The sequence below is a fragment of the Corvus brachyrhynchos genome, unplaced genomic scaffold (assembly GCF_000691975.1).
Source record: "Corvus brachyrhynchos isolate BGI_N302 unplaced genomic scaffold, ASM69197v1 scaffold32, whole genome shotgun sequence".
Taxonomy (NCBI): domain Eukaryota; kingdom Metazoa; phylum Chordata; class Aves; order Passeriformes; family Corvidae; genus Corvus; species Corvus brachyrhynchos.
The window spans coordinates 2,787,329-2,793,328 of NW_008237919.1; the positions used below are offsets into that span (position 1 = coordinate 2,787,329).

A 6,000-nucleotide genomic window follows, 5' to 3' on the forward strand; every position below is an offset into this window, starting at 1 on the left:
GGGTTGACTGCATTGTTTCCAAGGACAGTGGGAAGTTAGCACAGGACAGTTCTCAGGTATCTGTCCCAAATGAAACTCCTAGCTGACACCAAGTCAGTCATACACAAGTGCTCTGCTTACTACTAAAGAAGTTTTATGATGAGAAACCTACTTTTCTTCCTCTCACTATATCTAGTCTACCTGTTGATATGAATGAAGCTACTCTCTGTGGCTCCCTGAGCCACATTGCTCAGAGCATCAGGAGGGATTTAGACTGTATAGGATGAACTGGTTTGCATGTTAATTTTCCTAATTATACTTTTATTTATTGCAGAATACTTTTATAATTTTCTGACTGACTCTTGAAGATACACATTTGTCTTGCCTTTTTTTCCCCATTAGCATGTGATTTACTGCTCTATTGATGCCTTAGGTTTTAATGTTTACATTTTTCAAATCCTGTACTGCCTAGTGTGTAACTCTGAAGTTTCTTGTGGCCTATTAGCAGCTGTCCTCTCATGCTGGTTAGACATAACAAGCCTCTCCAAGCTTGCTCTCCTAGGACACCCAGACTGTCCTAAGCCCAAAATGTGTAAACTAAGAGGAGGGCAAACTTGGAGTAGTTACATCATTAACTGAAGTTTTAATTGGAAAATTAACCCTGATATGCAGATGAACCAAACTTATAAAAGTGTGAAGAACTTGTGACCTGGGGTCCATCTTGGGTATAACCTTTAGCCTGCCCAGGGTGTACTTTGAAGGCCCTTCAAATAAATTCCTACCTTCATTCCCTTATTCTTGTCTCATCTCTGTGTTTAGGTGGCCATCTCGGGCATCACTATGACAAAAGACTATCCTTGATAAAGATTACTGCCACACAGACGCTTATGCCCACCAGAACCCTTTCTAGCTGTACCAATGTTGAGGAAGGGGCAGCCATGCTCCATGTAGAAAGGTCAATGGCCCATGTTTGCACTATTCTGTACCAGTCAGACACAGGTTGCTCAAGCGACAGCACACAGAGGTGAGTCACTGCCACATGTTGTCCTGGGGTTATATGTGTGTGTTCCCCATTTAAACACCACTGGTCTAAATTCATAAGCTCTTCCATAGGCATAAATTAGTGTAATTCATTAAGAAACACTGTTTGACCAAGGGAGTTCAACAGTTGGCCCCATTAGCCTAACCAAATTCCAGCTGTCCAGAAATAAACTGTGGCGTTTATTTTCCAAATTAATCATACCTCAGTCTTGGGTTAGGGTTTATCTTGGAAGCAAATGCCAATTTCAACACATATCTTCAATTTTAGCTACAGTAAACAGAAAGAAGCTCCCCATGTTCCTACCCTCTCGAGGTTGAACACCGAAAAAATGGGTCTCCTGGACTCTTGTACTATGAAGTTAGTTTGTGCAGCACAAGAATAAATTCTGTGTCTCTGGATTCCTGCGGTGACATGAACACCTCTGTAAAAAAACGGAATTTCACAGAATCACAGAATGGATGCAATTGGAAGGGACCTCTGGAGGTCATCTGGTCAAGGACTCTCAAGCAGGACCACCTAGAGCTGCTTGCTCAAGACTATATCCAAATGGCTTCAACTCCATAACCTCCTTGGTGCCAGTGCTCAGACACCCTCACAGTGCAAAACCATTTCCTGATACTCAGAGGGAACTTCCTGGGCATCAGCTTCCAAAGATATCTAAGCACTGTGGAAAGATGACAGCACACAGAGCATGGTATTACCTGGAGCAAGGCAGCTGCTGTGCACAATCTAACACTTTTCTTCTCAAAATTTTACCTGCACTTCAGCCCATTCCCTTCCCTCAGAAATGTTTTTATTAAACTGGCATTGCAGAAATTGTTACGTTTTGTTCTATTTTAAGAACAGCAGTGGCTACACTATGTGCTAGAGCAATCGTCACAAAAGGATCAAATCTCCCAAGCAAAGCTGATGGTACCTGCAAGAGTCCAGCTTTGTCCATTCTTACAGTCAGTAGTGTTGCTGAAGAAGCATTAAACTATGTTTACTGAGAAAAGTAGAACTTAATTTCCTTTGCAATTGCTGATGCCAAGTGAACTAAGAAGATACTCTGTCAGCCAGTTCAACTGTACCCACTAAGCAGCAACACTGCTTTTTGTTCATTTTTGGTATAGGTCTCTTGCAATGACCTATTTAAACATTTAGAAACCCAAATAAGTAAGTGCCTATCTGCCTCAAGAACTCAACTTTCAACAGATAGGTGTGTATGGAAGGAACTGGTACTCAACTTTGACATGGAACCAATACAGTTATTTAGTAAGAATACTGTGAATAGCAACCACTTGTGCTGGAAAAACAGAACTGCTAAGTCTTTAACTGTAGTCATGAGCTGCTGAAAGGAATAAACAGGGGTGAAGAATTTTTTTGCTGCCCAACCAGAGTACCTAATACTAAAAGAGAGTAACTTCAGGCTACTGGAGCAGTTTGGCAACTGCAGAAGCTTATGCAATTTCTTTCGAAGGCACTTAAAAGAGGAGGCGAAGGAAAAAAGAATCCATGTAAATATCTTTTTACTTATCTGCTACAAAAAACACTGAACAAGAGAATAAATGCACAGAGCTGAACAAATGCACAGCCTTTAGCGTAGCACTTACCGGACTAATGTAGCACAAACCTCAAAACAGTACAAATAAATCTAGGCATAATATTGAAATCTCTGCAAAAGCAGCTAATTTTGTTTCTATATTTGAAGCAGAGTGGCCACAGGTACTGAATAAAAGCTGTTAACTATAGCACAGCTCAGGGCTAACAGGGAAATAAAAACACTCAGACGCATTCTCAGACTCCAAGACTCCCACATGCAGAGACACTTGAAAATGAGGGAAAAGCAACAAGCTTTTGTCTTAGAATCTACTGCAACAAGAATGACTTCACTGGGACAGATTAAATACTCCTCTAGTGCGTGTGCCCTGGTTGACAAGGGCAAGAAACAATTACCTAGGAATGGTATAAAAATAGGGCAAACAGATCACACAAATAGAGTAGTCTTCCAGAAATCTGAGTGTGGAGAGTTTAAGTCAAAGTCTATATGAGCCCCTCAGTTAAGAAGCTTTTTTTTTTCTCCATCAACTTATTTCTGCACTATTTGAAATTGTTGGTCTTTCAACACCTACAAAAACTTGCAGCAACTTTTCATGTTTTCATAATGGTCCTTGATTCCTTGATGTCCTGGTTCAACTCTTGGCTAGTTCTACTCTACCCTTCATGTCCTAAGAGGTAGCCTCAAAATGTCCAAGAGTGGAAGAAAATATGTTTCTAAATCAGCACAGGATTTTTTTTTCAATCTCTCCTCTACTTACTTTTTATTTCTGGTATTTCACTTGCTTTTAGAATCGTTGAATAAACCACTGAATTCTCTTCAATGATTCAAAGTCTTGTAAGTTGTGAATTGAGTGTTAGTCAAGACAGTGGTCATATTCTTTGTGTGTTCACTCCTGTGTGTTACTCTGCATTTGTTAACATTGAATTGCACTTTTTTTGGGTACAGTTTGCCCAAATAGCATGAGATTTCCTGCAATGCTTCAGTTGGCCCTCCTGCTTTACCACTTGGGAAAAAAAATGTGTATTAACAGCAAAATCTATCACCCTTCTTATTTGTGTCTGTGATGAACAGCACAGGACTCCTGACACTCCCGATGAGAAGAGAGCCCTATAGGACCCATCCATTAAGTTTTGGATGAATACTGTTGTTGCCCCTGAGTTTTTCTCCTCTGCCCAATAGAAGAGCAGCATGACTGTTATGCAAACAGATATCCCAAAGGCTTCACAGAAAGCCCTCTGAACTCAGGAACTAAGAAAATCGCTCTCAATCACAGAACTGGCAGCTGACACCATGTTGTTCAACCTTTAACAGGACAGATAAAACTATGTATGGTCTTTAACAGCTAATTCAGAGCTAAAAAATGTAGATTCGTAGAAAGAACAGAGGAATATATTCTTTGAAAACTAAAACTAAGAAGTATACCAAGTTCTTCAGGGGAAAGTAAAATAAATACTTTGAAGATATTTGACAATGAGATGGTATAGAAAACAATTTACTTCCAAAACTAGAATAAGCACTGTTTTTTGTTATAAGCACCCACAGGACACCCAGTACAATGATTTCTGATCCCTGCACAGGGACTGTACATACCATCACAACAGTGGGGAAAAAAAAGTAAATAAAAAAAAGAACTGCCTGTTATAAAAATTATACGGCTTTATTTATTTTAAGAATTGTTATAATATAGACTAGCTAATCTTTACAGCTAGGGAAGCAACAAGATGAAAATGATTAATTTTCCTTACTAGAACACTTTTACTTTCGAATGCAATCATTCTGATCCTCAAACCAATGTTCATTTGCACAATTAAGTAAATGTTACACCCACACAGTTATAACACAGATTACAGCAGAACAGGCAATGTACTCCACCTGCACAATCACACATGCAATTATCACAAAGCAATATGCCATGCAATTTTATGGCCAATACAATAGATACTATTATCAAAAAGAAAAGGAAGGAAAGATTCAGCCTTTGAACGGGAGTTTTGAAAGGCAAGGTCCTCAAGAGATGGTTTAGCCAGTGTAACCAGTTGCTTCCTCCAAGAAGCACAGGGATGTCTCATTATTCTGTCTTTCTCCACCTTATCCTACCACTCCTAATCATCTACCACTGCCCTTCTGCTTGTGCTGGCTCCCAGGCTTGCCAAATCCTATGATGAGTCAAGCCAACTCTTTACCAGAAATAACTATTCATTCCTTTCTTTTTGCTCTATAATGTTGAAAATGCTCACACAAGAGTCCACCAGGGGCAAGAGCAAACTAAGGAGTGCACGGTGAGAAGCAATAAGGTGAAATGGAATCTTCCTCTCAGCTTCCTCCTCTCTTCTCAGCTGTACAGCCTCAGCTGTCTCATACAATTTTAGCATAAGCCTGCCACAGTGTGCAAGGTTTCTTCAAAGGCATTATACACAAAGGAAAAGAAACCACTACGATTTTATCACTGCTCCCTAACAAGGACACTCAGCACTGGCTTCAGTTTGCAGAATCCACTGTTGCCAGCATGGGCACACCTAAAACACTAAATGCAGTGTGGAACTCTTGTGCTCAATTCTACTTGGTTTGCAGGTCTGAACTACCTGCTCTGACTAGCTGTAGTGGTTTGGTCTAAAATACTCATTACTGTTTACCTTCTGTGAGATAAGAATTAGGAGAAACGCAAAGCAGGCACCAAACTTGAAAGAATATAAAGAAGTTTATTAACAGACCTAAAAGAAGAAAAAAAAGATGATATCACACCTTCAGAACTCTCCTCATCCCCCCACCTTCCTCCCTTCTCCCACTGACAATGTGAAAAGACAACCCTTGAGATGTTCAGTCTGTTTATCACTTCCATAATAACCTTGTTCAGTCCATTTAGGAAGAGGAGTCTCTCTTGCCCATGCTATGAAAACATTATCACAACGAGCCAGCCGCCAAGGTTGGTTCTCTGCTCGCATCATGTTAGTCCCTTCCCATGACTTGCAGCTTTTCCCACAACTGCTTTCGAGGGTCCACTCTTGAATTACTGGGGTACAATTTTAAGATTGAGCTGTTCAGAAACGAAAGTTCTCTTCACCCATCTCTGGGAGCATTTCATCTCTAAGAACAGAGGCCCTCCTCCTTCCCTGGGAGCAAAGGGTCCTCCTCATCTTCATCTCTAGGACTATCTCTGGGAACATCTCTAGGAACAGAGGTATTCTCATTTTCCATTTGGAGCAAAAGTCCTCATCACTTCCATCTCTCCCTGTTCAAACTTCTCATGAAATTACAGCTGTTTCAGCATCTGCCTATCTCAGCGCAGATGCTTTTGCTCACAAGAACAAGTTGAATGCTCCACCTTCCATGCCTTCATGAAATTACAGCGGGTACTCTGATATATCATAGCTTTACAACAGAATTTCAGCTTTAAGCATCTCTTCTTTCTCTTCCCTCAGGTTTTCAGCTCTTCACAGCA

At 40.5% G+C, this 6,000-nt stretch overlaps 1 protein-coding gene across 1 annotated transcript in view; it reads right to left on the reverse strand.

The window, feature by feature from the left end:
• The window catches only part of ZNF277 (zinc finger protein 277), a 45,914-nt gene that overhangs the window by 26,510 nt on the left and 13,404 nt on the right, over window positions 1–6,000 (reverse strand). The window lies entirely within an intron of this gene.